Source organism: Artibeus jamaicensis, unplaced genomic scaffold, assembly GCF_021234435.1.
Source record: "Artibeus jamaicensis isolate MK-2021 breed Jamaican fruit bat unplaced genomic scaffold, CSHL_Jam_final contig_233, whole genome shotgun sequence".
NCBI classification, from domain to species: domain Eukaryota; kingdom Metazoa; phylum Chordata; class Mammalia; order Chiroptera; family Phyllostomidae; genus Artibeus; species Artibeus jamaicensis.
This window is the reverse complement of record NW_026521486.1, coordinates 27,614,702-27,637,160: the sequence shown is the minus strand read 5'-3', so window position 1 is coordinate 27,637,160 and position 22,459 is coordinate 27,614,702. Positions and strand designations below refer to the sequence as shown.

General features: G+C 37.6%; 1 protein-coding gene and 1 pseudogene across 8 annotated transcripts in view; one reads left to right on the top strand and one right to left on the bottom strand.

The window, feature by feature from the left end:
- EPS8 (epidermal growth factor receptor pathway substrate 8) overlaps positions 1-22,459 on the top strand; it is a 170,444-nt gene that overhangs the window by 71,987 nt on the left and 75,998 nt on the right. The window contains exon 1 of one of the 8 annotated variants that reach the window (XM_053661549.1): positions 632-650. The exons of the other annotated variants lie outside the window; for them this stretch is intronic. The gene's annotated coding sequence lies outside the window, so the exon portion shown is untranslated. Of the gene's footprint in view, positions 1-631; positions 651-22,459 lie in introns of those variants that run through there. 8 annotated transcript variants of the gene reach the window in all.
- LOC119042846 (60S ribosomal protein L34-like) lies at positions 11,914-12,266 on the bottom strand (annotated as a pseudogene).

Sequence of the window (22,459 nt, the reverse complement as noted above, 5' to 3'; positions counted from 1 at the left end):
TGGTCATTCAAGAATTTAATGACACTTGTGTATGCTTTACTTATGCTTAAACTTCAGTGAGCTTAGTTTAACGCTATCCGATTGTTTGGGGTTTCATGTGAAGTTTGAGGAATTTTCTTACTGGCTGTCATGAATCTATTCCCTTACAGAAAGTGTGATACATACAGTATTGTCTAGCATATGAGGTTAAATGCTTGTTAAGAGGTTTCTTTTCTTTGTTTGTTTATTCAGTGAGGGGGAAAAAGACAACTCCTTTCTCCCAGCTGATACCATAAGGTGCTACTGGAATGTAGAAAACTCTTAGTTATTTTTCTGATGGTTTCTTTTTCAAGTTAAAATTATTGAGTCAGCTATTGTCAGAGTCACTTGGCTCATTACCAGGAACAGAGGATATTTTAACTATTGCAGTTAACAATTGATTTTTTCATAAGACATCAAGTTAATGATAACTTTTAAAATGAAAATTTAGAGATGTGTCTTGTGCTTTTTAAATCTTTTAAAGTCTTAACAACTTTTGTTAGCATTCTTTTGTAATTCCTATTGATATTTGCTATGGAATTTAATGGACTAATTAATTATAAAAGCAAGATCTAAGTCTTTTCTTCTCTTACCACTTTAAAAGTTTGACCTCAGAAGCCGTCTTAGTGAATGTATGTATATTCTGTGTGTGGATGTGTGTGTGCTTCCTTAGGAATACTAATGTATTTGATTTTGTTTGGTGCACGTTTTCCTGAAATCTTGTATGCTTATTAGATTGTTTAAAAGCTCACTGAAGAAGTGGAAAATGCAGAGGAATTTTTTTAAAATTATTTGAGCCATTTTATAAGTGCTTTCATATTGTCATTATGAAAAGGAACACATTTATTCCAAATCATTTTATATTTTCACGGTAATTTTCTGTGTGCATTGTCTTATTTTATGCCCTCAGTATACTGTGAGATGGAGATCGGTGTGTGAAGGTGGAACTTAGGGCCCCGCTTCATTTGACTAATAAGGATCAGTGAGAAATGGCGTCTGTAAGAGGCACTTTCAGATAATGTTGGCACTGGACCCTGAGTCCAGAATTGATAAACACTGAACCAGTGCTCTTTTTTCCCCAAAACAGCTTGTTTGATGGCTCTTGGAAATTAGGAATTGTGTCTCTTGATTTCTATTAAAGTGGAGTATGTGGTAATTTAATTCATATTAAAAAGTATATATACACATTGTATATTTATATATGCATGTATGCATACACAAAGGATGATAAAGATGGCTTTAATTTATGAGTTTGTGTGTTTGTCCTGGAAATTTTTAGCCTTGGTACATGATAGAGACAGCTACAGTAAGATGCAGCGTTCGTCTTATAGATCAGGTCCCTGTACCTGATGGACTCGCAGGTGTTCCTAGTTTATCCACTTCTTAGTTACTGTTTTGGTAAATACACAAACACAACATTTACCATTTTATTCACCTTTAAGTGTATAGTTCGGTGGTACTGTTGTGCAGCCATCACTACCGTCCATCTTCACAGCTTGTGCATTTTCACAAATGGAAACTCCGTGCCTGTTAAACAATAAATGTCCATTTCCCCACCCCCAAGTCCCTGGAAAGCACCGTTCTACTTTCTGTGTCTGTGAATTTGATTACTCTAGGTAGACGTGCAGTGGAATCATATAGTATTCGCCCTTTTGTGACTGGCTTACTTTACTTAACCTAGCTTCAAGCTTCAACCATGTTGTATCATGTGTCAGAGTATCCGTCCTTTCAAAGTCTGAATAATATTCCACTGTACGTGTGTACTACATATTGCTTATCCATTCATTCATCAACATACAGTTAGGTTGCTTCTACTTTTTGGCTGTTGTGAATAATGTTGCCAATAAATGAGTGTACAGATACCTGTGAGAGACCCTGCCTTCAGTGCTGCTGGGTGTAGCCCCAGAAGTGGAGTTGCTGGAGTACATGGTAATTCCATGCTGAATTGTTTCGAGAAACTGCCTTACCATGTTCCTCAGTGGCCTCACCATTAGAGGAGTATTTTAAATGAAAACCAGGCAAAAACCAACCTTCACTTCTTTTAGTCTCTCAATTTTTAAAGTCAACTTTAATAAAATGGGATGGGTAATAGTTGGAGTTCTGTATAGATTGGATATCTGAGGTAACAACTAAAAAAATGTAGGTTGTGTCCTTATAGGTTATTGGTAGGCACCTTTTAAATTGGTTAAGTTATCTTCCTGTTTCTCTCTGGAGAACTCAGCAGTTTGAAAAAATTAGGGGGGGTGCCATAGAGGAGTCTTAGTTTTTTCAAAAAAATATGTAGAGTGGAATACGATTGGGAAGATTCTCACAGGAATGAAACAGATAAAATTTATCTAAAAATTAGTTAACTTTGTTTTCTAATCTAGTCTTCCCTCCAGAATGCCCCTATAATTATTTTATTAAAAATAGTAATGACTGCTAGTTTTCCACTTTTATAAAAATTAAGTCCAAATTTCTTTACATACTCTACCAGGCCCCTCACAGTCTGGTGTCAAGCTCTTCTTTGCCGCATCATCTTTTTCATCCTCGTGTTGCAGCCACACCAAATATCCCACTACAGCATTTTGTGAAACTGACGCCCTTCCTGTGCCAGCTTCGACCGTGTCTGGCATGCCCTCCCACTGCCCTCACATGGACTGGGTGGCACCCCTGTGTCCTCCAGACCTGGGTCCATAGTTTCCTTTTATGTGGGACCTACCAACGGCTGCTCTAGGTCGATGCTTTCGTAGTACATCATTCGGATCACAATAGCATTTGCTAAATCGCATCATAATCATCTCTGCATATCTGTCTAAGCTGAGTGCTCTCGGAGGAGAGAAATGCTGTTCTTGTCATATGCCTTTGTGCGCAGCACACCTGGGGGTGCAGACAAAAACATAATGAATTTCTCTGTGGTTTTGCTCACTGTTGAGGCCGTTTGCTTCTACTAAAGAATTATTCCATAGATAAGCTGAAATTCCTGTCATAATTTCACTAATTACTAACAATTGGGTATATCTTATCATGGGCAGAAGTACCAAATGGGCTGATTTAATTTTCTTCAGTAGCTTGCCACTGTTCCATTTCTATGCAGATTTCGTACACTTCTGGCCACACTGACTTCATGGCTGCCCTTACATTACCCCAGATCCCTTCTGTCCTAGGAGAAAGTATATGGTAATTCATACTTACGTGTCAATGACATAATCTATTATTATTCCTAGAAGTTTTTGTAGTGTGAAAGTGGTCCCTAGGTGAAAATGCTTAATTCAAAAAGGGAATGAATTAATTTCCAGTGGTAGAATTTCATTCAGTATGTTGTTTGGGTAAGTGATATACTTTCAGGAAGCAGGATACTCTGCCTTGGCCCTAAAATCACAGTGGGCAGACAGGCAGGCTTCCAAGAGCACCTCGGAATCTTCAGCGCCTCCAGAGTGGTATTAACTCAGGGAATATTGTATTTCCTTAGGCTGCTGCTTTAGGGTTTTGCCCTTCTCTTAGTACTGCTCCTCAGTAATAGGCAGGTCAGAGTAATGTGGCTTCTTTCAAAGTACATAGTCTGCATCATTAGTTAACTGGGAATTTCTTTTTTAAATATTTACAGCTAGAAAAATATGTAGTCACTTAATATTTAAACTAGTTTCTCTGAATCAGTTACAGATATAAGTGAACACTTATTAGCTGACTCAACATATGAAATCACGGTTTTTCTACTGTAAGCAAAATGCTGTGAGGGTTGGGTGTTTGAAATCTTTCCAGTGTAGATTACTCAAGAGGAAACAAACAGTAAGGTTCAGTTTAATTGCTTGTTATTTTGAAGAAGAAAATGTTATGTGTTATTTTCTCCCCCAAGGCCTGTGTCCAGGGCAGAATCATTTTGGTGTTTTTCTAGTTCTGTGAGATATTTTCAGTGTTTTAGAACTAAAAAACAAGTGAGACTGACGTAAATGTATCTGGACAGTGGAATGTTTTAACGTTTATCTAAGTAATTGTTCTTGTAGATTATAAAGGCTTGGTATTATTTGTACCCAAATCCTACTGATATAATACACTAGAATCAATAAACTAATGTATGAGGGCATACGTAAATTTTGGCACACATTTTGTAAATGTTTATAAGTGTACATAAGTACTTATGTGTAATTGTACATGTGTATGTGTCTCTGTGTGCTAAGTATGTTTAAGTTCTAACGAGCATTCTAATGTGAGGGCTAGGGCATCACAGACAGTCACACCGGCAGAAACGGAGTTTGAGCTCCTCCATTGGTCTCCTTGGGTTTGAGGTCTCACAATATTGGGTAAGGGTGGTTCTGTGCCTCAGTTTCCTTATCTGCAAAATTGAGATAATAATAGTATCTATCTCTTAGAGGTATTGTGATTGCCATTTGAATTAATGTGTGCCAAGAATATATAAAAATGTTTGGCTTGTACAAGCACTTGTGTTGTTTACTGTTTTTGTAAATTATTATTAAATATTGGCCACACAGTTAATTCAGAGAGAAAAAAGTTAATTACTTTGGGAAAAAAAAGTGACTGTTTTGAAGCCAAAGACATTAGTTAATTTTGCAAGTTAAAATCATAAAGTTGTTTCTTTATCATTAAAAGATTATGGTATAATGAGGGATATGTCAGTGATTTATTCATTATCCTATACCTTGGATTATCTATTCTGATTGTATTTATAATTTTCCCTTTTAGGACCAGATAATGTGTTTATGGGATGGTCTCTACTTTAAAATTGGTAGGTTTAGGAAGATATATGTCTCTTGTCCATTTTTCACTAGACTTCAATTTTGTCTAATGATTGTTTAGACACTTGTTAGATTTCCTTCCAAGAAAAACATTGGGTGTTTCAGGAACTGGTCTCAGTGACTCAGAGGATAATACTTTTTCCTCTGAGTCAGTTCTGAACCTCCTTGATATAAATAGGCGTCCTTTTACCAAAAGTTCTGCTTTTCAGATCAGATGTTACAATTATTATTGATACATGACCACATCAAGAGCAATCCTTTCACTGATATTTCAACTCAGTTAACACTGAAGGGGTCTTATCTAATTGAAACTGTAGACATTCTACTAAGTAAATTTGAAAAATTAATTCATTTCTGTATTTCTGAATTAGTTTCAGTTTTGCATCAAATTTGATTAAGGTAAGAGTCATGTGTGTCAGGTGTCCATTTGTGTCAATTTTAGAGGAAATCTACATTGGTAATATCCACTTTGGTCACTAAAATTCTATGAACTTTCTTTAGCACACACCTATAAAACTATAGCAAGACTTTAGCACAGGAATTATTTTGCAAAATGCTGTGCTAGTTTGCCAAATCTTGGAACTGCATTAGAGATACAAAGGAATAACTCAGAGTGATTCTCCATAGCTATGTTAAAAAATGCTAAACATAATAAATAATTGTTGAATGACCAGATGTTGTTAAGATTGAGTTATTTAGGGAAGACTTTAAAAATGGGCTAGTGATTGAGGAATTAATAGATGTAAGGTATAAAATTGCAAGTTCGAAGGGTGTTTAGGGTGAATCATAAAGGAACTGATAGATGGAGATAATAGATCTTAACTAATGTGTGTGTGTCTTTGCATATAATCCACCCGACAATCATATTCTCAGTTTTACAGATGAGTAGAGAGAGCCTTAGAGAGGATATGATTTGCCTACAATCACAGGGAGATAGTAGAGTCAGGATTTACATTCAACATGCCTGTGTTCATAGCATGTTCTTCATACTGTGACACAGTACCACAGTGAAAGCATTGGCATATTGTTTCTAGTAGCTCTGAAAAAAAGCATCTAGTAAGTATTGTCCTTCTTGGCAGAAATATTATTAATTTTTTTAAGAGCTAGGGAAGTTGTCTTTGGGTGCTAGGAAATTGCCTTATGGTCAAATTTGCTAGCCCACCTCCCTCTTAGGGAGCAGCAAATAGGACTTAAAATTTTTATTTATTTGTTTTTAGAAAAAGGGGAAGGGAGGGATAAATAAAAGGAGGGAAACATCGATGTAAGAGAGAAACATTGATCAGTTGCTTCTTGCATGCGTCCCAGCCAAGATCAAACCCACAACCCAGGCACGTGCCCTACCTGGGAATCGAATTGGTGACATTTTGGTTTGTGGGTGACATTTTGCCCGTCCAACTGAGCCACACCATTGAGGGCCAGGACTGTCCTTTTTCTAGCAGCAGATTATTGTCATTGAGCCTCTGTACAATTCTCAAGGTCAGTTGAATATGTTTAGGGAAAATTTTGGGGTAGTGGTGATTCATGCTGTGAATACTTTGCCCTGTTTGGAGTCTGCTTTTTCGTTTTGGCATCTCCAGTCATTACAAGGGTATGCCACTTTGTCCCATCCTATTTTCATGGGCAAGGAAGCAGCTATGTGACTCTTGGCAAAGTTGACCTTTCTTGAAGCAACAACAGTGGTAGTTGAGATAAAGCATCACTCTTGTAAACACTGCCTCCTGTCTCATAAAATTCAAACACTTATTTCCTGGGGAAGATTTTTGTTTTAGCATCCCTGAATGAAATAGCTTCAGTTCTTGGGAGAGAGAGCAGGGAAATTCATCTTTTTCTCCCCAGCTAACTAGTTGGAGTGCGCTGCTGTGTACTACTCCTAGGGATTCTTACCAGCTAAATGGTAAAGGAAGAAAAGTAAAAAATCCCTCCTGTCACCACACCTTTATTTGTAGGCAGGCTTGGAGTTTATGAGGGTAACTGAGAGCCCATTGTCAAAGGTATTTATGTAACTTCCCCTCCACACAAATGAGAAAATAGGATGCCTTTCTCTTATGCTCTGTTCTGTCATGTGGTCTGTATAGGTAAATTGGTATGACAGGAAGCAAGTCACTGAGCTCATGTGTGGGTCTTTGTCCCTGATGTCCCTGAGCTAATGCTTTGGAGCTTCAAAGAACTCTTGGAAGTACCCTAGTTTCTAGCCTAATCAGTACTGATAAGGGAGACACTAGTTTAAGGGCACAGAGTGAGAAATAGTACTGACAAAGCAAGGAATGGTATTAATGTCGGCATTCAGCATTCTTTTTAAACTCAGAGCAAATCTAAATCAAGTTAACATCTAGGATGTTCCAGCAATGATATTTTCTCCACACTCACAGAAAGTGGATGGGTTCAGGTAAGACGGCAGACAACTAGATGGAGATGTCTGTTTTATAGAGTGAGTGGAAGTGACTTGGAGAGACTTTTTGGGGAGTTGAGTCGACACTGCCTGCTCTTTTCCCTAAGGGCTCTTGTTAGAGGCTAGTGATGCTAAATGTTTTCTGTTTTTAACTCTTCAGCTAGTTGAAATATTTCATACTAAGTTTTTCTTGCTTTTAGAGCATTGTTTCATTCTTATTTATTTATTTTTATTTATGAGAAAGAGACACACACGGACACATTGATTTGTTGTTCTACTTATCTGTGCATTCATTAGTCATGTCTTGTATGTGCCCTGACTGGGGATTGAACTCGCAAACTCGGCATATTGCAACAGACCGCTCTCTAACTAACTGAGCTACCTGGCCAGGGCCTCATTCTATCTTTTCTTTTTAAATTTTTCATTTTTTTACATTATTTTTATTGTATTTTTTCTATTACCATTGATCCCCCCATACGCTCTTCTGCCTCTCCCTGCCAATCACCATCCTTTCATCCATGTCTATGATCATTCATTCTGTCTTTTCCTAGTAAGATTTGAAGTTAACCATCTTAATTTAGTCAAGTAAAAAATAATTAAGGGGATACTTTTTTATTTGTTAAATAAATATTTACTGAGAACTTACTTCTTATTAGGAGCTATGCTTAGCACTTGGTATTCATTAAAATTATTTAGCCCGTGCCCTCGAGAAACTCATAATCCTATATACAAACAAGAAAATAGGAAGTTACGACAGTATGATAAGGGCATCATGGTGTTAGTCTCCAGTTTTATGGGAATATGTGAGAGCAGCATCTGTCCTACTGTGGGGAAATCAGGAAGGGCCTCCCAAGACTGAGATCTAAAGTTTGATAGGAGTTGACCAGGTGAAGGGGGCAGAGGGGTTTTTGGGTGAAAGGATATTTCAGATAGATGATGTCCCTTTAAGGCAAGAGTATGAAAAACATTTCAGTATGACTGATGCATAGTTAGCGAGGGGAGGGGCTGGGGGGTAGGTCCTGGAGGGAGTAGGAGAGGTGGCAAGAAGGCAAGGATGGTGAGAGGAGACTTGGCAGGTGTGAAGGGACAGCTTGCAAGAGAGTACTGTGCTGTGCATTCCAATTGGGCGTTGTCTGTGGGGTGTTAGCTACAGGGCATTGGGAAACTTTGATAGAATTTCAGTAATGGAAGAATAAAAAAATTACGTTTTAGAAGGGCGTAATATTAGATTGCTTCAAATTTTATCTATAAAACTGAATTTTTTTCAGTTTAGATTATTAAGAGACCAAAAGACCATTTAAAATGGTGTTACTCTTCATTGATAGATTTTTGCTGCTTCTATAACACAAATGTATGGACTTTAAAAACTACTTGAAGAAATAAGACCAAATATAGGAAAAACATTACCAGAAATGATCTTGTTCCTCCCTTGAAGTGTAATATATTGAAACTGTTGAAAGAGGTTGCTGGATTTAAGCTATGCTGACAGCTTAGGTGCTTGAGGAAAACTGGTAACTCTTTCCCCCATCAAACTCTAACACCAGAAAAGGTTTTGTTAGAAAAAGCAATGTATACTTTTAAGTTGATTTGTTGAAGTTCCCGAGAGAGTGTATTTCCTACAGAAGTTGGAGGAAAAGTACCTACTATGTAGTATTCTCTTACATAGAGGTAAAATGGAAAATCTCTACAAGTTTGTCTTTTTTTGCTTTTTTGATATATCTCTTTCATAATAATTCTTACATCCCCTTGTTTGTAAAAACACGTGTTGCTTCACAGTTGGATATAAGAGTCAAGTCTAGTGTTTTTAATTGTCCTTAAGCGGTTGGAATCTGTTCCCAGAGGTAAGTATTCTGTGGTAGGCATGGGCTGAACTGAACAGTCAAGGAGATGCCATTGACCATTAGAAATCTGTGATCCTTTTGAAACTCTAAGTTCCATTGTCTTTATTTCAGCACTGCTTTTGACTTTTTATCTTGATACTACTTCTAATAGTCCTGATTATCACCTGTCTTTATAAACTTTCAAAATCCAGTTTCTTTTCTTTCTTGTTCATAAGTAAAACTAGATTGTTCTTTTCTAAATAAATGCATGCATGCTCATGTCTAATAAATTTATAGCAAAAGAAAGAAATACCTTTAATTCAATCTAGATGCTTTGTGACTATGTCATTTGGGGTGAAAAAGAACTTTTTAACCATTTTCTTTCCTATGTGTGGCAGAGCGATTAGATTTCATATATGCTACTTATTTGCTCTTTGACATTGGGCATGTTATTCAACTTGATACCTAGTTTAACTCATCTGTAAAGAGAGGGTAGTGAGGGTTCCTACCTCATGAGTTTATTGTAACAATTAAAATAATACCTAGTGCCTTAGAATAGTGGGGAGAACATAGTGTTATGTAAATGTTGGCTACTGCTGCTTGCTGCTCCCTCCTCTTCTCCCTCCTTTCACTACTGCTGGCTGTCCTAGTAGTAGGTTAGTACTTAGAATATTGATTTTATAAAATCAGGTGGCTTAAAATTGGGACAGTGGGTATGTTCACTAAATCAAAACCTAATTTATTTAATAAAGAGCTGTAATTAATTTTGGCGGCTATTTAGAAATACTAAAATCAACTTGTTCTTATGAGCAACACATTTATCATTAAATCAGATCATGCTTCTCCCTCCAGTTTTCCACCTCAGCTTACAGACCATTCTCCCAGGTGCTTAGAGATGGGAACTGTGGCAATGGGAAGAAAGAAATGCAAATGTGGCATTACCAGCCCCGTGATAATTCCCTCCTCAAATTTCCGCTTCCTTCTGACCTCAAATATCCTACTAACCCACACAACTCCATCTTAGCTTCCTGAACAAAAATCCACACAATGTGATCCAGGAACATGGAGGTTTTGGTGATTCTCCCAGCCCCTGGCTGATCCAGACACTTTTCTCACTTATTCATTCACTGTAGAGAGTTGTGTTTGCTCTGTTTCAATTCCAGGTGTTCAGTCTGGGAATATAATTCTTGGCCCCCAAGAAAATCTTATTTGATTTATGAATTAGTACTGGCCCCGAAGTGGACACGTTCCTCTAAAAAAACGTCCCATTGCTGCCCAAGTGGAATGAGTAGTTCAGTTGTTTTTCTCTCATTTTCCGATTTCTCATTGAATCCAGGTTGTTAAACTTGAAGTATCTGAAGTTAGCATTTTATAGATTTTACTGCTTTATTTTTTATTCTTTTCTTTCTTATTCTCTTTTATTTAAATTTAGACTGTTATCTAAAATTGGATGAGAACAATATTTTTGTTCAGTTATTTTTGCATAAATTTCTCTTCAACAGTTTTTGTGCGTCAGTCTTGAAATACTGAAAGCACTTTGAAAAAAATGCATAAACTCTGTTTCAATGGTTCACTAGTTATGCTAGATTTTGATTGAGGACATCCTGAAATAACATTCTCAGAATGAATCATTCACTCTCATACCTTTTAGGAGTTCATAGCTAGACTTGCCTCAGTCTAACTTTTTGTGCTTATAAATACTTTCTTCTCGGCGGTTGACAGAAGTTGTAATATTATATTCATTATTTTCCTTATTTCATGTTGGCGGCCCCCTAGATTGTAAGCTCCATTAAAGTAAGAACATGTCTATGTCTATTTTGTTAAGTGTTCTCGGTATCTTGAGCTGTTCTGTCTAGTACTGTGGCCATTAACCGTACACAGTTTTTATGCACCTAAATATAAACTAACTTATATTTAATAAAATTAGAATTTCAGTTTCTCAGTAGCTCTAGCCACACTTCAGGTGTTCAACACTTGAATTGAACAGTGATGATACAGTATATTTCCATCATTGAAGGAAGTTACTTTTGATAGTGCTCATCTAGAGAACTGATGATCACACATTGGTTACTTGTAGAATGAGTGAAAGAATGAGTACTCTTTTGTTTTTTAAGATTTATTTATCTTTAGAGGGGAAGAGAAGGAGAGAGGGAGAGAAACATCAATGTATGGTTGCATGTCATGCATCCCCTGCTGGGAACTGGCCTGTAACCCAGGCATGTGCCCTGACTGGGAATCGAACTGTGATCCCTTGGTTCACAGGCCCGCGCTCAGTCCACTGAGCTACACCAGCCAGGGCTAGATGAGTACTCTTATTGGCTGGTACCAAGTAACACTGAGTGAATTTTATTTGAATACTCATCATTAAAAGCCAAAAAGTTTATTTTGGCTTTTAATTCATCAGTGTTGACATATTCCCAGCTGATTTCAAAATACTGGATTTATCATGAAAGGAAAGTGTACAACAGTACACAAGAGCACGACTTGTGGTCATGTCTTCGCTGTGTGAATGGGTGTAGTGACTGGGTTACCCCTCACAGCTTTTATAGGTCTGGGATTCCTCATTCAGATGGGGATTCTCACCACCCTTGTAGGGTGGTGAGAATTAATAAGATGATGTACGTGAAGTGCTTGGTGGAGAGGTTGACACACTGAAATGCTTAATAAATGAGCATTATTATTAGTTTTACAATAGTGAACAGATACGTCTGTCTAAATTTACCCAGTTCATGGATGATTTCAGGGTTTGGAAGAACTCGACTACTATTTCTGAGAATATCCATTGTTTTAATTTGGCAAACATTTTTAAAAGGCAGTACTATAATCAAAGCTTCAAATTTACCGTCTTTTGAATATGAAATTTAATAGATTAAAATTTTTTCCTCTTAGACTAAATTTTTTTTAGCCTTTTAATTATTTTTATTACTCAAAAAAGCTTCATTTTTTTTTTTTTTTATTTAGCTTTCTGACTCTGTGCTCGTGCCTTCAGTACTTTCACAACAGTTTTCTGCTCCTCAATAAGGAGAGCACGCTTGATCCCGTCACGGACACACTTAGCACACACGGGTCCACCATAGGCCCTGCTGACCTGTTTTTTGTTTTGGACGACCTCATCAGAACTTTAGGTCTCACAGCACGAACTTTACGAAGTCGGTCTGTGCACACGCCACATGCAGATTTTGGTGCTTTCCCAACCTTTTTGGTATAAAGGTAAACAATTCTATTGCCAGGGGTTCGGGACAGCCTCCTTTTGTTGGAGGCCGTATTGTAGGACAGCCTCCGAAGGTATGTCAAACGCTGGACCATTGTGAATACCTGATGACACTGTTCCCGGAAAAATAGACTTAATTTTTCTCTTCTGTTAATTTTTATGACTATGTAAATATCTGACATCTTAAGAAGAGGAAGTTCACAGTGTTTTTTGGCAACTTGACCTTTAAGACTAATGCACAGATACCTCTGATCTTTGTTTTGGGGTAGCTCAAAAAGAATTTGTCCCTGCCTGTATTCATGTAAATAAGCTTCTCTTTGGAAAAAATTCTGCATAATTAAAATGAGTAAATTAGTTGTTATTTACCTGAAGGTGAATTTCAGATTCCATTTAGGCACATAACTGTTGTGATTTTAAAGCTATGATTTAATTTATAGAAAAACAAGTAAAGCATTTTTTCATTACAGTGACACCTGGTTTAGCTGGGAATATCACCTCCATTTTAAGCACCTAATGCAGTTGTGCATTTAAAGCTATGATTTAATCTCCAGAAAAACAATTAAAGCATTTTGCATTAATTGTAGTGCCTGATATTGCTGGAGATATTGCCTCACTAATGTATTCCCCCTTCCCCCTTTTCTGGGATTTGAAAACAGTTTTTGTTATTATAATAACAACAGGTAATTAAACATTTATTACCAAAATATCAGCTGACTTCATGTAAGGTAAATTTCCTTCATTTTTTGTGTTACTTTGACTCTTATGGTACTTTTATTTTTAGTATAAACTTGTACTCCTATTTCATAGTCCAATTTTACCTCTCAAGTTCATATCAGAGGTAACTTGGTTTTTTTCTCCTGAGTTTTTCGTTAACAAATATTTGCCAATGTTTAGACAATGAAAATATATTACAGAAAAGGGCAGATTACGCCCATATATTCATTCTACTCCCTCCAAATAAAAGTTAGTAAAAGGATTTTAAAAATGCAAGCAGTGGGACTCTGGAAAGCCCATGAATGACTGTAACCTACCCAGAGCCCCGAGAAGTTGAAATCTAAGCTGCCAGAGAGAGACATTGAGAAGCAACCTGATTTTCACTTCAGAACCTCAGTCAGGCTCAACAGTGAGGGTGAGGCAGAAACAGGAGGATTAGATGGTAGAGTATGGAAGTGAACTTGCATCCCAGATGCTTCCCCATGCTCCAGTGAGAGTGGAAGTTTATTCTGTAAGAATGTGAACTGGGAACTCTTGAGTGGGGAATACCAAGGCACAGAGTAAATGAAATAGTTACTACACAGTGAGAAACCTCCAGCCCACATCTTCTCCTCATCACCAAGATTTTGGTAGTCAGGTCCATGTTCTCCAGGTATGGAATTAGAAGATGTTTCTTTGAAGAATCTGAGAAATCTATGCAAAAGCTCTGTAGATCCTGATAGTTGGAGGTCCCCCAGTGGGATAGCCCAGCCCAACTGCATTGCCACAAAGCACACCCATCTGCATAGACTTCCTCATCAGCTTTTTATTGCTCCATCTTCAATGAGAGTAGTGACCAATGATCACCAGACATTTGAAGACATTCTGAGACCAAAACAGACCAGCAGAAAACAAGGAAATTGACAGAAATAGACAATGAAGGGGAAAAAAAACTTTAAAATATTATCATTATATTCTCAGATAAAACAATATACAACAATCAGGAAATAAGAATAGGTGTTATAAGAAAAGGAACAAAAGTGTATTCCTAGACATTGAAAATTGAGAGAAGACATAAAAAAATTAAAATGTTTTTTGAAAATAAAGTTGTGGAAGCCACTCAGAAAATAGAACAAAATTACCAAGAAGTGAAAAACAAAAGAGAAAAGAAAAAATACTAGAGACTTAGTTTAAGAGGTCCTATTCTGAGCAGTTGAATGTTTTAGAAAAAGAAAATTGTGGTGGAAAAAGCTGTCAAAGAAATAACTCAAGAAGATTTCCTAGATTTTAAGGACAGTGATTTTCAAAGTTGAAAAATCTATTAAGTTCCTACTCCACTGAAGTTTTATAAAACATCTATACCAGTGTATTGATGAAATTTCAGAACACCAGGGAAAAATGAAAATTCTCTAACTCCAGGACTAGAGAAAGTTTTTAAAAAGTTCTGTATAGGACTTCTGCCAAGATGGAGGCGTAGGTAGAAACACTTTACGTCCTTGTGAAACCAAATCTAAAAACAACAAAGTTTTAACAACAATAAACACAATCAAACCACACAGAAAATCGACAATATGGAGTCCAAAAACAACGAAATGCTCAGCTAAACCGGTGAGAAGGGTGAAGCCAGCATCGGAGTGGGTCAGGCAGGGAAGATCCCCGGATCTGGGAGGTGCACAGGCAGCTGAGGGCACGGATCCCAGGTGCTGGCTAGCTACAGGCGGACACAGGGAAGAGGTGTGGCTGGCTGTCTGCAGTCGAGCATTTGCATGCAGATAAACCAGTGAAGAGACGTGCAATGAGACCCCACGGCGCAGGGCAGTGGGCTCGCACATTTCCGCTCAGATAAATAGGCACGGGTGAGTGTTGAGGCGGACTGGGCGAGCAGAGAGGACCGCTATTGCTCCCTTTCTGACCCCGCCCCCACATACAGCGTCACAAACTAGCGACCTGGGTGGCCCCACCCTGGTGAACACCTGAGGCTCCGCTCCTCATATGTAACAGGCATGAACAGATCAAAACATGGCTCAAGAACAACTCAGAGCCCCAGAGCCAATAAATCTAAGTGATGAAGAGACAGCCAAACTATCAGATGCACAGTTCAAAACACTGGTGATCAGGATGCTCACAGAACTGGTTGATTTTAGTCACAAATTAGAGGAACATATGAAGGCTAAGCTAATTGAAATGAATGGAAATGCACAAGAAACCAATAGTAATGGAAAGGAAACTGGGACTCAAATCAAGGGAGCAGACCAGAAGGAAGGAAAAAATGACCAAATAGAAAAATATGAAGAAACAAGAATTCAAAAAAATGAGGAGAGGCTTAGGAACCTCCATGACATCTTTAAACACTCCAACATCTGAATTATAGGGGTACCAGAAGGGGAAGAGGAACAGCCAGAAGTGGAAAACTTATTTGAACAAATTATAAAAGAGAACTTCCCCATTCTGGCAAAGGAAATAGACTTCCAGGAAATCCAGGAAGCTCAGAGAGTCCCAAAGAAGTTGGACCCAAGAAGGAACACTCCAAGGCACATCATCATTATATTAGCCAAGATTCAAATGAAAGAGAGAATCCTAGAAGCAGCAAGAGATAAGGGGACAATCACCTACAAAGGAGTTCCCATAAGACTGTCAGCTGATTTCTCAAAAGAGACCTTACAGGCAAGAAGGGGCTGGAAAAAAGTATTCCAAGTCATGAAAGGCAAGGACCTACATCCAAGATTGCTCTATCCAACAAAGCTTTCATTTAGAATGGAAAGGCAGATAAAGCACTTCTCAGATAAGGTCAAGTTCAAAGAGTTCATCATCACCAAGCCTTTATTATATGAAATGTGAAAGAGACTTATCTAAGAAAATGAAAGTAAAAAAGATGAACAGTGAAAGGACAGCAAACTCACAGTTATTAACAACCACACCTAAAACAAAAGCAAATGAAGAGGACAGCTAGATCAGGAGTGAACCATAGAAATGAAGATCATGTGGAAGGTTAGCAACAGGGGAGTGGGAGAAGGAGAAGAGGGGAGAAGGTACAGAAAATAAGTAGCATAGACAGTGGATAGAAAATAGATAGGGGGGAGGGTAAGAATGGAGGAAATATAGAATCTAAAGAACTTGAGGCACTGTGTTCATGAACTAAAGGGGGGGAGGAGATGTGCAGGGTGGAGGAGAATGGAGGGGGGAAATAGAACAAATGTAATGGCATAATCAATAAAATAAAAATATTTTTTAAAAGTTCTGTATAGCCCTGGCTGGTGTAGCTCAGTGGATTGAGCGCAGGCCTGCGAACCAGACAATCGCGGTTTAATTCCCAGTCAGGGCACATGCCTGGGTTGCAGGCTGGTTCCCTGCAGGCCAGTTCCCAGCAGGGGTTGTGCAAAGGGCAACCATACATTGATGTTTCTCTCCCTTTCTCCTTCCCTTCCCCTCTAAAGATAAATAAATAAATTTTTAAAAAAGTTCTGTATAAAAGATTGAGAAACAAAATGGCACTAATATCTCAGCAGCAACACTGAAGACAAGAACAATGAGTTCAAAATTCTGGGACAAATATAATTTGCAATATAGAATTAGATACCAAGATAAACTCCTGTGATCATCTGTGAAGGTACAGTAAACACCTTTCAGTCATGTAAAATTACCTTTTTTATATTCTTACCTTTTATATTCTCATGAAGTTCCTGAAGTATATGCTCTCCAAAGATAAAAAAAGTAAAAGTAGGAAGGAGGGAGACAAGGATCTAAGACAGGAGAAAGGTGAAGGTAACAAGCAGGATGATGTTGAATTTGGATCTGCAATGAAACTGTAGGAGGCCTAGAGAGTAGTCAGTAGTCAGAATATATTATAGGGACTGGGGAGTGATGCCTGCTGAAAGATAAAACTTATAGTGTTTAAATGTATTGAAAGGAGACTTCATTGTGTTGAGACTAAAGGAATGAAATTAATAAACATATACATATGTTTATTGTATATATGTTTACATAATAAACATATATAATATGTTTTATATATAAACATAAACATATATATATATATATGACCTAGGGGTTGAGAGTGAGATCATTTTAAGTTGCAGTGAGCCAGCATTTTCAGGTAGCCATGACCCAGCATTTTATAATTATAATTTGGGAATTTATTCTAAGAAAATAATGAAAGAGATGCTCGAAGTTGTATGTAGGGACATAATACCCCCTCAGTATTGTTTATGATTTTTAGAAGCATTTCACTCACAGCCAATTAGTAGTTCACATACTGAGTTATAATAGCAGTTTGTGTCTCAGCATCTAAGAAATACAAAAGGTTGAATAAAAAAGCAAATGTAGTCTTAGTATATATGACTAGCAGTTGCACAGATATAATACATAAAGACTAAATTTCGGTCTAAGAATTTGATATAAATGTAACTTTATGCATTCTCATTTTATCTCTTGCTTCATCCCTCCTCACTTTCTACTCTGAAGTTATTCTTCAGTAACCGCACTGCTGGTGGTTTCTAAAGGCACCAAGCTGTCTCTTGTCTTCACTCTTCTCCCTTCTGGCTCACTCAGCTTTGCCTCACAGCCTGAAGCCGGAGGGCATGCACCTTGCATTCCCTCTTCTTGCCACCTTGTACTATGAATGATCCTTTTGATGCCTCTCTTTCTCACTATACGTTTCTACAGAGCTTTATCTTGCCTGCATTGATTCAGTCCTTTGAGGAAGATTTTGTTCTCTGGAACCACGCCCCCCATAACCCCCTCACCATCTAGCTTCTACTGAACTTTATGCTCTGCTGTTCTTACATTGTCTGTAATGTGCTCTTTTCCTAGATACGCTTTTTCTTTTTTCCTAAAAATGGAAAGATGGGAAGGTTTTCAAGAAAGTTTTTGTTCTAGATCTTCTGTCAGTTGGATGAAGTGCCAGGGAATTGTTTTCTTTGTAGGAGTACCTACTGAAAATCAGTTGTGTTTTGTAGTCAAACAAATGTTGAGTTGATGTTTTTGTCTTGTTTTGAGTTCTTCATTGCATTATTTTCTAACAGCACCTTAGGATTGCCTCTACTTTTTAAAGGTACATGAACGATGGTATTGTGAAAGGAGTACATTTTTATTTCTGTCAACAAAATGTTAAATGGTTTAGAATAACAGGAATAAGGAGCAGTTAAGAATGATTTGAAAGTTTCACCTTAACTGCCAGTCATGAACTTTCCTTGGGTTTATAAAGTTATATATGTTGAACTTGATACACTCTGATACCTAACACAGTGTACAAAGTATTCTATTGGAGCAAAACACCTGCTCCCATGTAACCATTATGCTAGATCTATAAAACTGTATCTTGCTCAAATAGAACAAACAAATTGAAATAATAATCCTTGACAAGATATGATAGTTCTTGTCCTCTTATTAAAATAACGCATGCTTAAGTAGTATGGCATAGGATGTTGAGATGTGTAATGTGTTTTTTTTTAATAAAATATCTGGGAAGGGTGATATAAGAATGTGTATTGTAATACAGTAGAAGGCTTTCTTTAACCTTCGTTGAAACAAAACTGTATTGCTGAGAAAAGTCCTGTATATTTTAGCAGTTAAGCATTTTACTTGTACTAACCTTAGAGAGATGTATTTATGATTTAGAAGAGTGGGATGGAGTCAGTACAGCAGCCGTGTAGAGGTGACACATCTCACTTTGTGGGTTGTAACCGTTTATAAAAATACGTCATAAGTTTGGAAACCGTTGATCCTCTTAAGGAACTGTACTGAAAGGACAGAGTGAGTCACCTGCAGTATTTGCTTACTGCTTGACGTCCTTTGCTCAAGGTAATAGAGAGGAAGATGGTTATGTGGCAATGGGGTAGTTAAATATTAAAATGTTATAGCTCTTCTGTGGGTTAGAGCTCTCACTGTACCTGCAAGGTTTTCTGATTTACTATTTTTAGAGGCCATTTAATACATCATAATGAAATTTGAATTCAAGAGTTTTTATTTTAATACAGATAATTTTAGAACACGTTTTCCTGTCTTTCCACCCGGCTGGGCTCCATCAGGCCTGGGTAGCTCTTGATCTGTTTGCCTTTGTGAAATATGTTCAGCTTTACTAATTTAGCGTTCTGCACTCCTATGGAAAGTCTATCTAGTAATAAGAAATATCTCATACGTGATGCTAAATTCTTCAGTGATTTTTGTTTGCACCAGTTAGTGACACAAAGTTTAATTTTGGAAACTTCACACTAAGGTGCATAGAATATTAGCAAATAATAACCCTTAAGGCTAATTTTACAAAAGTCGAGATTTTTTTAAAAATTACTGGGCAGTGGGGAGGGGTTGGGGTAGGTGAGATGTTTTTCTCTACTTCTTATTCCCTGAAATGTGTTCGAATGAGAACTCAATTGGCAGAAGAAGTTGAACTTTTATTCTTATCCTGGGAGAAAATGCCAATAGTGATATTCTTTTACCACTTCTGAGAATCTGTACTCAACAACTTTTTGCTTCTGTGAAGATCTGAACTTCTTAGGTAATGTTTACTTTTAAAAATTCTGATCATTTTTTGGTGGTGTTAGCCAAGTTTTTTCATTAAGGGCTGGGATCTCTGTCATGCCCTGAGCGCTCTCACTCTTTCTCCCCCGCTCTCTCTTCTCCTCCCCTCCCTCCTATATCCAGCACACAATCGAAACTTAACTCAGATCTTTTCTGAACCGCCTGAGATAGTTTTACAGGGGATGAATAATCAAGAGTTTCTGTTTAATGAATCTTAACCATGCTTTTTGTTTTTTCATATCTTCAGTTCGGTTTAAAAAACACAGGATAAATATATAAATGGTGGAGAATATATAAATTTCTGATACAGAAGAATTCAGAGTAATTTATGCAGATATCCTCTCCTCAAGGAGATGGAGCAGAACTCTGCATTTGTTAAGAGTGGGCTACATGTAATGACTTCCTTCCAAAGAGGCCTGTCCAGTGGTGATGTGGGAAGTCACTTGATAGTGGAAAAGCTTGACAAATGCTGCCTCAGCTGGTGACCAAAGTTAGCATAAACAGTGGTAGGTCATGCTAATCACAGATGTGATGAGAATGGCACATATTCTGTGGTCTTCCTCTCCAAAACGTGTATCTCTAGTCTAATCAAGAGAAAAACATCAGATAGACCCTTATTGAGATACATCCTATATAGAATGTCAAAGTACAGTACTCCTCCAAAAACCATCAAAGTCATTGTTGCAGGATGAATTGTGTCCCCCATGCAGATGTGTTCAAATTTTAGCCCCTCCCCTCACCCTATATCTGTGACTGTGACCTCATTTGGATAGGGTCTTTGCAGATGAAATACAGTCAAGATAAGGTCATACTGGATTGGGGTGGACCCTAACCTACTGACTGGTGTCTTTATAAGAAGAAGGACATTTGGACACACATGGACACACAGAGGAGGCCACGGGAAGGCAGAGGCAGTGACTGGAGTGATGCATCCACAGCCAAGGAAAGCCAAGATTGCTAGCAACCATCAGCTAGAGGAGGCCAGGCAGGATCCTGTTGTACAGCCTTCAGAGAGAGCTTCGTTCTGCCAGCACCTTGATTTCAGATTTCTAGCCTTAAGAACTGTGAAAGAATAAATTTCTCTTGTTTCAAACCTACCTAGTTTGTAGTAATTTGTTATAGCGACCCCAGGAAAGTAACACAGTCATCTTTTGATAAAAGGAAGAAGAGTCAAGAAATGGTCACAATCTAGAGGATCCTAATGAGCATGAGGACTAAATGTAATGTAGTGTTGTGGATAGGATCCTGGAAAATACTAGGTTCAAAAACCAAAACTGAGCAGCTTTAAGTATTCACTTTAGCTAATAAAAATATGGATATTCGTGTATTCATCATGACAGTTATGCTAACGTAAGATGTTAAGAATGAGGAAATGGGGTGTGGAGTAGAATTTTCTTTACTACTTTTCTGTAAATCTAGAATGATTCAAAAATTTAAAAAGCTTATTGCAAAACATTAAACAAATTTAGCTGCAGTTAAAAAATTTTTTAAATCCTCACCTGAGGATTTTTTTATTATTGATTTAGAGAACAGAAGGTAGGGAGGGAAGGAGGGAGGAAGGAAGGGAGAGGGATGCAGGGAGACGGACAGAGACACACACACACACACACACACATCAGTGTGAGAGATAAACGTTGATAGGTTGCCTCCCGTACACACCGACTGGAAGTCTACCTGCAGCCTTTTGGTGTACAGGAAGATGGCGCCAACCCACTGAGCAAACTGGCCCCGGCTGCCTGCAGTTTTCATTAGACGTCCACAGTGTCTTCAAGGTGGTGGCAGTAGTGAGGAGGTACCTGAACCTACTTCGGTTGGTCACGTACATCCCAGGATGCTTTTGAATCAAAAACTTCCACTGATAAAGTATATGCCTTTTAAACATTATATGAGCTATCTGTAAGTCTACTGTTAATCATGGAAATAATAACATGTAAGAAGGAAAACTCATATGTAAGTAAACATATGGAGATTTTAATTAAAATGCCTCATGGCGTGTGTGAAATTTAATGGAAATCTTGCTGAGAAATAGTTCAAGATCTGATCTCCCCACACCCATCCCCAGTGGGACAATTTCCTCTCTCTCTGAATCATTCCCTTTCTTACCACAACTTTATTGTTGGAAGATTCCAGCTAAATTGGAGTCTTACTTGCTTTGCCCCTTTCATATGTATTATAATGGAAAAATGCAAATGAGAGCAGCAAATTTATGGGCATCACATGCTGTTTACATAGGGATGAAGCCTTCAATTGATCCACTTTTATATTTAGAAACTCTCAACTCTGGTAAAAAAATAAACCCACTAAAGTAATACAAATAAGTACTCATTAATAAGTGAAAAGTTATTACTCAAAGCTGGATTCAGCTTAACTAATACATTTAAAACATTCTAATTAAAAGTAGTTTTAATACATGGTATGTATAGACCTGATGATTTTTTTTACATTCTTCAGAGAAAAGTATGTTAATGAAGCAATAAAGCCATTTCTCAAAATAGTGGCACCATTTTCATAATATCCCTTTCCATAAAGTAAATCCTCTTCCCTTCTATTTTTACCCCAGCCTTTTTTAGTACCTTATTTTAAGGAAAATTGTTGAATAAAATAAAGAATGTTATTGAAGTGCTCAGAATGAAAAGAACTGAAAACTTCTGGTCAAACTAGCAGCATAACTTGCTGGAAAGAAAATGTGATAGAAGTCAGCCAGGTCAGAGATTGAGTCCTGGTTCTAATTCTAGTGTCTTGTGTTATCACTCAGACAAGTGATGTATTTGAAGCTGCCATCTAGCTCTGTGAGGTAGAGCTAGTAACTACCTCAACGTGTTGTTTTAAGGTTGGAATGAGGGGAGGTTTGTAAAATATATGAAGTGGGAGCTCATTGAATGTTGTTTTCTTCCCCCTTTTTATTTTCTGTCTGTGGTTTTATCTGATACAAGAAACAGTTCAGTACATGGCACTAGATGATTTTTAAGTTTCAAAATAACACACAAATGGCACCTAGTCTCTTTAGCTCAAGTTCATTCTTCATTTAGAAAATGAGAATGAAAAATAGTACTTCAGAACTTAATGTGAACGTTGAGAA